This window comes from Pygocentrus nattereri, chromosome 1, assembly GCF_015220715.1.
Source record: "Pygocentrus nattereri isolate fPygNat1 chromosome 1, fPygNat1.pri, whole genome shotgun sequence".
Classification (NCBI taxonomy): Eukaryota; Metazoa; Chordata; class Actinopteri; order Characiformes; family Serrasalmidae; genus Pygocentrus; species Pygocentrus nattereri.
The window spans coordinates 24,520,357-24,532,111 of NC_051211.1; positions in this window are offsets into that span (position 1 = coordinate 24,520,357).

Below are 11,755 nucleotides of genomic sequence, written 5' to 3' on the forward strand. Positions count from 1 at the left end.
CTGTGCTGTAGGCCATCCTGGAGCAATACCGTTTTTCTGTAGTGTTTTAGATTTAAGTTAATTTACCAAATCCATGATCGTCATTCAAAACGTGAACCCGAACTTCTTCAGTGCCCAAATTTATATCTTTCCTGAAAGCCCAACGGACTCCAGAGTCATAAACGTACAAAGGCCTTGGGATCTCACAGCCAAGCAATTTATCACTAGAAGAATTTCATGTAATCCATGACGGTGCAAAATGTACTTTCTACATAGGTTCTCTCGAAAACCTTTCTCTGAAAACCTATTTTCCCCCATTAGTGTCTACTTCCCATTCATTTCTCTGGCTCTTCTTTCTTCCTTTCTCTTCTCCTCTGCCTCACTCGCCCCATGCACCCTACATTTCCTCTGACTCAGCAAACTCCATCTCTGACACTACTTCACTTTGTTGCTTGCCTATTTTTGCAGCCCTCCAGCCGCTTCTTTGTCACCGTCGTTCCCTCTTTCTCTTTCTCCGTTCTTCCCTAATTTTGCTGGCTATCTCCCAGAGAGGCTGAGCAGAGCCACAAATAGCAGTTGAAAGGAGGTATGTGTGTTCGAAAGTTCTGACACATGTACTCACATATACAGTGTTCTTGTTTTTTTACAGTGGGAGTGCATATGCACTAACATCCCATAATTATAGATAGAAAAAAGGATATGGAGGTAGTTGTCACGGCAACCTGCTCAGACGCACCCCTCCCCCATGCTCCAGTAGCACTGAACATCCCATAATATAATTTCTGAGTCAAAAGAAAGTACAGACCATAATATTCTTCCTGTGCCGAGCGTTGTCATGGTGATAAGCAGGCGTGAGGGGGGTGAGGGTGGTGGGGGTCAGATTACCACGCATGCCAAAATGCAGACCATAATACTCTTCCGCTAGCACCCCCCATCACACACACACACACACACATATATACACGCATACACACCTCCATCTACACACATCCCTTGTTACCCTGTCACTAGGCAAAAGAAGTACATATGGACTTCGTCATAGAGCCTCACTGATAGACAAGCAGCACGACACAAGGGAAGCTGGAGCGAGACGGCTGAAGATGCGGCCCCATTGGTAGCTGATCAGGCAAATAAATAGACTAATAGGCCACAGAAGAGACTGGCAAGAGGGGCGCTCAGAGGTTGAGTACAAAAAAAGCATGGGAAAAACCCAACAGGGCAGAATGTACCAATGCGGTCACCCTGTTATATAGATGTTGAAACACTCTTCTGTCACTTTCCTCGCCGTGCTTTGGTCTAGACATGAGTCCTTTTCAACTGCTATGCCCTTGACAAAGGCCAGATGTCTTTCTCAAGAGTATTATTCATCTAATTGAGTAAATATCACAGGTTCTGGTCGTGTTCTTTATGTGGAACACTTAAGGAACTTTCCTATGGAGAAACTGTCCTGATACTTTCTTATTGTCTAAGTTTGATCCCAGATTGTCAACTTCATGTGTCTCAAAAGTCTCTTGTGTCTTCTGTCTCTCTTCATGTGTGTCTCCAGAAGCCACACATGAAGACAGACATCTCATAATCTGCATACCCAAACAGTCGCTCCGTCTTTATGCCAGATCAGGGAGCCATTGCACTGGAGCATTCTTGTGTAGGGTAAAGCCTCAAAAAAAAAAAAAAAAAAAAAAAAAAAAAAGCAAGAAAGAAAAAAGAAACAGGCCTGATCCAGACCATAATATTCCACTCCCCCTCCCCCTCCCTCTCTCACTCCCCCCCCAGTTCACTCCCCGCCTTCACCCCTCCCCCCGCCTAATAACACAGACATCCCATAATATGCCGGGCGACAAGAACACCCCCTCCCTCCCCCCATCTCACTGCCACTCCATAATAATCAAAGAGCAGGAGTACTAATTCACCACTTGCACTGTACTCTGTGTTCTCTGTCTGCTGAGGCCGTATAGAAGGCCAGGAAAGGCTGGCTATGACGTCTGAAGCAGACTTTACCATCCACAAGCTTTTTTTTTTTTTTAATGTTAGTGTGCTGTTGAACTCTGAGTCATCCCAACCATATAAATTCACATGAATTCCACCATGCATTTTGAAAGGTACAAGACAGGCACGGGGTTAGTTTTGGAGCAAAACTTCTACCTGGACTCAGTATCAAGTTTATTGATTTTGATAGAGCTTATGGATTCCCCGTACAGAAGACAGTGGCAACATTATTTCTCTCAACGTTGACTTGCGCACTGTTTCGGTTTCAGGGCCGTGAAGGAAATCTACACAAAGATTCAACGTCAAACCCTCACTTCTTCATGCCATCAGTGTGCACAAGAGGTACACACACTTTAACATTTATCTCCACACCCTCCACCTCCCTCTCACACACATCCTAGCCCCCACCCCTCCACCTCCCCTTCCTATACCAGGGCACGTTGTGACAAAACAAAGAACATCCCATAATATCAAAATCAGCCTTGCCGCTGCAGTAAGCATGGCAACCGAGTAAAGTGTAAGGCCGGTGACTTGAGAAAATATGAATATGTATGCATATTTTTGCACACCAACAAGAAAGCAAGCATATTTTGGGTTTTGAGTGGTGCAAAAAAAAAGGCCGATGTCACATTAGGTAAGAATCTTGAAGAGCCTTCCAGTGTGGGGATCTCTTATTTTGACAGCCATTTGGATCTATCATTTTTCATCATAAACAGAGTCAGTGGTTAAAAGAAAGCAGTCATCATAACCAGCCCCCCACACCCACCCGTTGCCAATAGCAACATTCTTATAATGAGGTCAAATGACCATCCAGTAATTATCACTAAGCTGAATAAATCAGTTACACTAGATCTGCTGTACTGTCATTTTGTCACTCCAGCCATCACTGTCTGAATGGTTGTTCATTCATATTGTGGTCATAGCATATCAATCACTAGCAACACTGTTTTCTTCATAGAAGCTCTAGTTATGGATATTGTTGGTTAATTAAGCCTAGAATCAACCTTCTAGTGCAGCATTGAGCAGCATTCCTTTGTCCTCTTATTAATATGTATAGCAAATAATTCAGTGCATGTGACATCACATGTTTCACAAAGAGATCGCAGAGAGATAGTGAATGACTTGAATGCAGCCCCATTCTGTTTGCTTTATACAACTGAAGCTACATGGTTCCTAGTTGACTCTATGACATCATCTGTGAGAGAAGCTTTTCGCTATGAACCAGGGCCGCATGTTATGGATAATATACCATCAATGTACACTTTATGAGGTCCAGCTCCCTTATAAGTCTACTACGTAAGTCCACAATTATAGACTGTAGCTCATCTGTTGTAATTTGTTCTAGCCACCCTACTCTATTTATTATTGGTCAGTTTCTGACCACAGAGCTGTTGACCAGATATTATGAGTGACATTCTCAACGTAAGTCAAAACTCAAAAATATCCAGGCAAGAGCTGTTCTGTGGTCAGAGATTGACCACTCATGAAGGGCTGGTGCTGATAGAGTTGAGGGCATAGTGTTCTTCTCCAAAAACAATGTGGCGTTTGTTGCCACTGAGGGAACTGTTGTTTCAGAAGATGTAACTTCATTCCTTGCTTCAACTTGCTGATAGCACCATGGGTGACAGACCTACGACATAAGGAAACATCTAGAAGAGAAATATCTGTGGAGAAAAAGTGTGGAGAAAAAAGTGTGGAACCAATGTAAGATGGCATTATATATGTTGGCTATAGAGGGTCAAATCCACCATCTCGCTAAGCATAACAATGAACAGGACAGTCTAGGCCCCAACAATTCTCAAATCAGTTATTTCATATTGAATCTCTTTTTACATGTTAACAAATTCTATACACCTCATTTCCAAAAAGTTGGGGCAGTATGTGAAATACTAATAAGAACAGAAAGCAATGGTTAGTGCATTCTGTTTGATTTGTAGTGAAAAAAATTGACATGTGACGTTTTGCCTGATAAAATTTGTTGCACTCAAATTTGATACCTGCAACATGTTACAAAAAACAGTAGCATGTTTAGCACCACAGTGTTACATCACCTTTCATTTGATCAACATTTAATAAACATTTGGGGACATTTGACATCTTCCACGTCTTCAGCTGTGCAACTGTACACGGCCTTCATCATCGTGTTTTGCACTTCATAATGCAGCGCATATTTTCAATAGAAGACAGCTCTGGACTGTATGCAGGCCAGTCTAGCACCTGCACTCTCTGATTACCCAGCCATACTGTACATGCAGAATGTTTCTTGGCATTGCCATACAGAAATAAACAGGGAGGTCCCTTAAAAGGACACAGCTTAAAGAAAGCAGCACATGTTGCTCCAAAAGGTGCATTATATGGTGGCAAGAAAAAGTTTTTAAACCTTTTGGAATGACCTGCAGTTGTGTTTAAATGAACTTAAATATGGTCAGGAATTCATATGAGTTACAATAAAGAACAAACACAATTGGTTTAAACTAGTAACACAGAAAAAAAATTCTATTGTTCTTGTTCATATTGTCTATACAGTGTGGGTGTGCTTAAGTTGGGGAACACAACTTGAAACCTAGTTGGACTCTGGCCCTCTAGGACCAGAGTGGTACACCCCTGCCCTAGGCTAATAATTTCAGCAAAAGATAATTGGAGTCAACTGTTAGCAAACCTGTAATCCAATCAATAAAAGAAGTTTATAGGTCCGTGTTAGTTTGGCTTATAAAAACCTTTCAATGTTCTGAGATTCGATTCATATGAACATTTGCAGATTTAAAAGGGTTACAAAGTAATCTCAAAGAGTTTAAGTAGTCTCCAGTTAGACAATCTGTCTGTAAATGGAGACAATGTAGCACTGTGTCTACTCTTCCTAGAAATGAGATCTCAGCCTGGATAACTGTGAAGGCACAATGCAGAGTGAGTGATGAAGTAAAAAAAGAACCCTAGAGTAACAGGTAAAGAATCGTTGGAACTGGTTAACATCTCTGAGTCTATGGTACAAAAACATTAGACAGGCATGGTGTCCATTGCAGGACACCACAGAGGAAGCCACTGCTCTTGAAAAACATGCCAAAGAGAACCCTGACACTACAAAAGGTTACTGGGAAAATGTTTTGAAGACTGATGAAAGAAATTTTGGGAAAAACACTACATATGGCATAAAAAGGGTGCTACATAGCAATAAGAAAACATCACCTAACAGTAAATTATGGTAGAGGGAGCATCATGATGTACATATATGTTCATGGGATCTAGCAGATGCTCTTATCCAGAGCGACTTACAATTTGATCATTTTACACAGGTAGCCAAAGGTGGTGTTAGGAGTCTTGCACAGGGACTCTTATTGGTATAGTGTAGGTTGCTTCCCCAATCCCAGTCTACAGCATAGAAGGCAGAAGTGTTACCCACTACACTACACCAACCGTGATGTGGGGCTACATTGCTGCCTCTGGGCCTGGACTGACTGCCACCCTCGAGACAATGATGAATTTCCGAGGTTATGAAGATTAAATACAGAATCACACCAGAGTGGCTGTCCACAGACTAAAGCTCAGTAGAGATGTGCAAGTTACTCATACAATGAGCACTAATACACCCCCATACCACAACAAACTTTATGCTGGTTTTCTTTTAAAATCCTTGCAATTAGTCAGGAGACAAGTTCTTCTTACCTGTTGGATTATTTGCTTATACATTTTTTGGCAAAGTGGCAAACCTCAACTGATCCTTGCTCACAAAGGACCAGACATTTCCTAGACGCCCCTTTTACAGCCAAGTGTGAAGTTATCACTATTTTAAGATTTCACAACATTCTTAGTCTTGGCTGCCCATTGTAACTTTTTTGGAAAAATGTTGCAGACAACAGTTTCAGAATGAGCACATATTTGTAAAAAGATTAAAAATTTAAGTTTTCTTTTAAATACAGGCAAAGTAGATGTACAAAAATGTTTTGGTAACACTTTATTTGGATGGTCCACTTTAGATTCTTTGTAAATGTTTAGTACATATTTAAGTAACATTCAACTTAAAACTCATTAAATTCCACTGATCTTGACATTGAATGTAACTTAAATGGTTCACTATAGATGCTTTGTAAACATTCGGTCTGCCTTTCAATAAAATTAAAATAAATATCCATTAAATTTAACTGAACCTGTATCTAGTCCTAACCCTAACCCTCTTTATAATGTTGTTGATAGTCAACTGAAGATCCCAAGAAAGTTTGTTAATGATTACGTAGCTGTAGAGCATCTATAGGGGACTAACCCTAACCCTATATTTTTCAATACTGACTGTGGCAGAAAGCTCCCCTCTGCCCATCAAAGCAAAGGGACCACCACAGGACCACTGCTGAGCAGATATTATTTGGATGGTGGATCATTCTCAGCACAGGACTGACACCAACATAGTAGCGGCACTGCTTGAACACTGCACAATTAATCCACTTCATTAGACCCAGCTACCTTGTGGTCCAGCCGTTAGTTGTTCAGTTAAAGACTATAGCTCATTTACATTAGCCACTCTATAGAATTTCATAAGCGGTCAGTTTCTGACCACAGTTGGCTGGATGTTTTTGAGTGGACCACTTGCACCAGCCCCACACATACTACCATGTTACTACCATGCTGCTGTTACTGCTGAGAATGGTTCACCATTCAAACAACACCTGGTAGTTTAAGATCAAGCAATAGATGGACTACAGTTATTAACTGTAAACGTAGAAAGAGCAGTAACATATGTACCTCTTACAGGTCCCTCTTAAATATCACACAAATGAAAAATGGATTCGTTCTTGCTTATTAGAACGGCCATTTATGTCCTGGAGTCCAGATCTCACAATTGAGGTGAAACGTTTCTCAGTTATTTGCTGTTTGGTCTTTTTTTGCGTAGCAGGCCTCCTTGTCTCTTTGTTAACAAGCAAGACAACTAAAAGCTGGACTTTGTTGGCTGTATTGACCTAAGGCCTCTTCTTGCATCCACATTGGCTGAACAAATCCTTGTTAGTAAATTATATGGGTCAGAGAATTGTAGACCTCACAGAAATATAATATCTCCCCCTACTGGTCAGACTGCAGAAGACCTGGCCAAAGTATGCAGGGTAAAAAAATGTTTCTTTCAGCATAATGCAGTGAGTAAATGGCTTCCAGCCTGCAATAACAGAGGCAGTTCTGAAAGTCTGTCAGACTGCCAGTCATGCCATTGCAACATTAGCTCTGACAATAGAAGAACCCTATTTTGCAGCTCACAAGTGAGATTATCTGTGAATGGTTTCAATTTCAACCATTATAAAAATTCAAGTTAGGACAGTTAGCCCAATGCAGGGCCTACAGTGGCTTCAACATTAAAAAGATAATATCACTGATCATTATGTTGCCAATAAGATGTCTACACCTGTAGAACATGAAAAAATGTGTCCTTGTATGGCTACATTAAAGGAAGACTCTCACCGTCTTTTTAATTACTGCATAATTCAACCCTTGAGATGTAAATACATTTATCCAAAGTGTTTTGATGTGAAACGTTTCACTAGTAGAGAAATCTTCTGACTCCAGTGTCTTTACAGTGGAGATGAACCAAGGTCATATATAGCCAGTTCATCCATATTAATGTAATGTTGATAATGAAAAACAAAGTGAGCACTATTTTACTTAACAATGTAATTATATAAATTTTAAAAATAATGAAATTAGTTAGTGGCCTTAACTGTTTTCCATAATTTTGGCAAAACAATCTAAAGTGACCATAAAATCTATTCATTACCAAGGTTTTGTGTGTCCGACTGACCATAAAAGAAAATAGATTATTAAACAAAATGTACTCTACAATATCTGATCTTTACAAAACTAAAAGAAGATTTGTCTGTAGGTTATGCATGCAGTTTAGTTGCTGCACTTAGTTGAAAGGTTACAGATACATTTGCTTCTAAGACAGTGCACACATGGCCATCATAGTTGATCGGTTGTGCTGTATAAAATTAAGCTCCTCTTGCACAGTAAATCCCTGCTGTACTTGTCAACTAATCAGCCAGGCTTTGATGGGTCTATTTCAAGGTTGCTGTAGGTGGTGCAGGTATAACTGCATGCCTGCAAAGGTTATAGAAAAAACATTTGTGCCAACTTTGTGTTTTATAGTTTACTGCTTCCATCCCATTTCTTTCACTAATTTTAAGTAGATTTGGTTTTTTATTACACAAATCTCAGACACAGCAGTGCTGTTTTTAAACATCTCACTGTCACTGCTGGACTGAGAATAGTCCACCAACCAAACATATCCAGCCAATAGTGTCCTGTGACCACTGATGAAGGACTAGAGGATGACCAACACAACACAAACTGTAATGCATACTACCTGCTCTGTGAGGGTCCATGGGGTCCTGACCACTGAAGAACAGAGTAAAAGGGGGCTAACAAAGTATCAGAGAAACAGATGGACTACAGTCTGTAACTGTAGAACTACAAAGTGCATGTACAGGTGAATCTCAATAAATTAGAATATCAAAAAGTTCATTTATTTCAGTAATTCAATTCAAGTGAGTGAAACTCATTATGTAGATTCATTACACACAGAGTGATCTATTTCAAGTGTTTATTTCTTTTAATGTTGATGATTATGCCCTACAGCCAATGAAAACCCAAAAGTCAGTATCTCAAAAAATTTGAATATTGTGAAAAAGTTCAATATTGTAGACTCATGGTGTCACACTCTAATCAGCTAATCAACACAAAACACCTGCAAAGGTTTCTTAAACCTTCAAATGGTCCCTCAGTCTGGTTCGGTTGGCTTCACAATCTCAAAAGGTCCTTGCTTAAGAAGTTGGCTGATTGTCAACAAAAGGCAATTCAAGAATTTGGGGGAGATTCACAAGGAGCGGACTGCTGCTGGAGTCAGTGCTTCAAGAGCCACCACACACAAACGCATCCAGAACATGGGCTACAACTGTCCCATTCCTTGTGTCAAGCCACTCATGACCCACAGACAACGTCAGAAGCGTCTTACCTGGGCCAAGGAGAAGAAGGACTGGACTGTTGCTCAGTGGTCCAAAGTCCTGTTTTCAGATGAAAGTAAATTTTGCATTTCATTTGGAAATCAAGGTCCCAGAATATGGAGGTAGAGTGGAGAGCTGCTTGAGGTCTAGTGCAGAGTTTCCACAATTAGTGATGGTTTGGGGAGCCATGTCAACTGCTGGTGTTGGTCCGCTGTGTTATATCAAGTACAAAGTCAGCGCAGCCGTCTACCAGGACATTTTAGAGCACTTCATGCCTCCATCTGCTGACAAGCTTTATGGAGATGCGGATTTAATTTTCCAGCAGGACCTGGCACCTGCCCACACTGCCCAAAGTACCAAAACCTGGTTATATAACCACAGTATCACTGTGCTTGATTGGCCAGCACACTCACCTGACCTAAACCCCACAGAGAATCTATAGGTATTGTCAAGATGAAGATGAGACACCAGACCCAACAATGCAGATGAGCTGAAGGCCGCTATCAAAGCAACAGTGCCACCATAACATAACACCAATACCAACAGTGCCACAGGTTAATCGCCTCCATGCCACACAGCATTGATGCAGTAAATCATGCAAAAGGTGCCCGACAAAGTATTGAGTGCATATACTGTACACTGGCCAACATTTATGTATTAAAATCATTTTTTAAATTGGTCTTATATAATATGCTAATTTTCTGAGGTTTTCATTGGCTGTAGGGCATAATCATCAACATTAAAAGAAATACATTTGAAATAAATCACTGTGTGCAATGAATCTATATAACATGAGTCTCACTTTTTTAATTGAATTACTGAAATAAATTAACTTTGATGATATTCTAATTTACTGAGATGCACCTGTGTATAGTAAGTGGAATATATAAAATGGACAATGAGCACAAAAACAAGCAGGTGGTCATAATGTTACGCCTGATTTTATACATACACTATATTGCCAAAAGTTTTCACTCACCCACCCAAATCATTGAATTCAGCTGTTCCAATCACTTCCATGGCCACATGTGTATAAAAGCAAGTACCTAGGGTCACTCTCGGGGGCTCTGTGAATTCCAGCGTGGTACCATGATAGGATGCCAGCTGTGCAAAAAGTCCAATTGTGAAATTTCTTCACTACTAAATATTCCAGTCAACTTTCAGTGGTATTATAAAAAAGTGATAGGCCACGTAAAATGACAGAGTGGGGTCAGTGGTGGATCGGCAACTTTCTGCAGTCCCTACAGACCTCCAGCATCGAGAGCTTCTTGGAATGGGTTTCCATGGCCAAGCAGCTGCATCCAAGCCTTACATCACCAAGCACAATGCAAAGTGTTGAATGCAGTGGCGTAAAGCACCACCACTGGACTTTAGAGCAGTGGAGATGTGTTCTCTGGAGTCAAGAATCATGCTTCTCCATCTGGCAATCACATGGATGAGTCTGGGTATGCACATTGCCAGGAGAATGGTACTGGTCTGACTGCATTGAGCCAAGTGTAAAGTTTGGTATAGGGGGGATTATGGCGTGGGGTTGTTTCCAGTTGGGCTCGGCCCCTTAGTTCCATTGAAAGGAACTCAATGCTTCAGCAGACCAAGAGATTTTGGACAATTTCATGCCTTCTCGTCCAACATCAGTGTCTGACCTCACAAATGCGCTTATGGAAGAATGGTCAAAAATTCCCATAAACACACTCCTAAACCTAAAGCCTTCCCAGAAGAGTTGAAGCTGTTATAGCTGCTAAGGGTGGGCCAACATCATATTAAACTCCATAGATTAAGAATGGGATCTCACTCAATTTCATATGCGTGTGAAGACAGACAAGCGAATACTTTTGGAAATATAGTGTATATAAAATCTGTATGCATCACAGGAGCCAGGATATTGAATGCATGGTCAACCTTGCAATGCAGACTATGGCAGCAGTACGGAACCCAAAGAAGTCAGACCCAAAAAAAAAAAAAAAAAAAAAAAAAAAAAAAAAAAAAATCCCAGTAGGTGGAATACTTTCTTCAGCATAAAGTTCAGCATGGACCTGACCTAAAACTGCACCACTATTTACTCAGACATATCAATGGTAAAACATGTCAGACTAGTTGGCCTTCATCAGGGCAGAAACAGCTAAAACAGTGGGGCATTTTGAACTTTATACTGTTTATGGAAGCAGTTTTTGGACAGGCATCAGAAGTGTATCATAGTTTCTCAGGTTAGGTTTATTAAGCAAGTTAAAGATAGCCACTAATTCATTCAGAGGCAACATTTCTAGATATTGGCTTCACTAGTTTAATAGTATGAGCCTACATATATATATGCATTTATGTATATGCATAATACATAAACACACATTGATTTTACTTTTTGGTCCACCCTTCATCTTTATTAGAGCTTCCAAATTTTTAAGGAGGCTTGCTTTTAGTTTTTCACAAAAAAAAAAACAAAACAAGAAAACAAAACCTGAAAGGATATTTTTCTACATCTCAAAGGTTCAAAAGTTTGCTGCACTTTCTGCCTCTTACAATCCCCACAATCCCAAACACATTTAGTGATGTTGAGATCTCCAGTCTACCAGTAGCTTTTTTGCTTAATAAGTACATCTTGAGCTTTCTCAGTATGTTTGGGTCATCTTGCTGTAGAATCAATTTCTCCCCAATCAAACGTTCTCCAGATGGTACTGCATAATGTACTAAAATGAGCTGATTCCTTCAATCAAAATCAGATCACCAACTACAAGTGTTGTAGATCCCCAAAACGTACACTTTGCCATCAAAAAACCTGACTAATGGTTGCAGACATGGCTCAAAGAGTCGTTTTGGTGGTT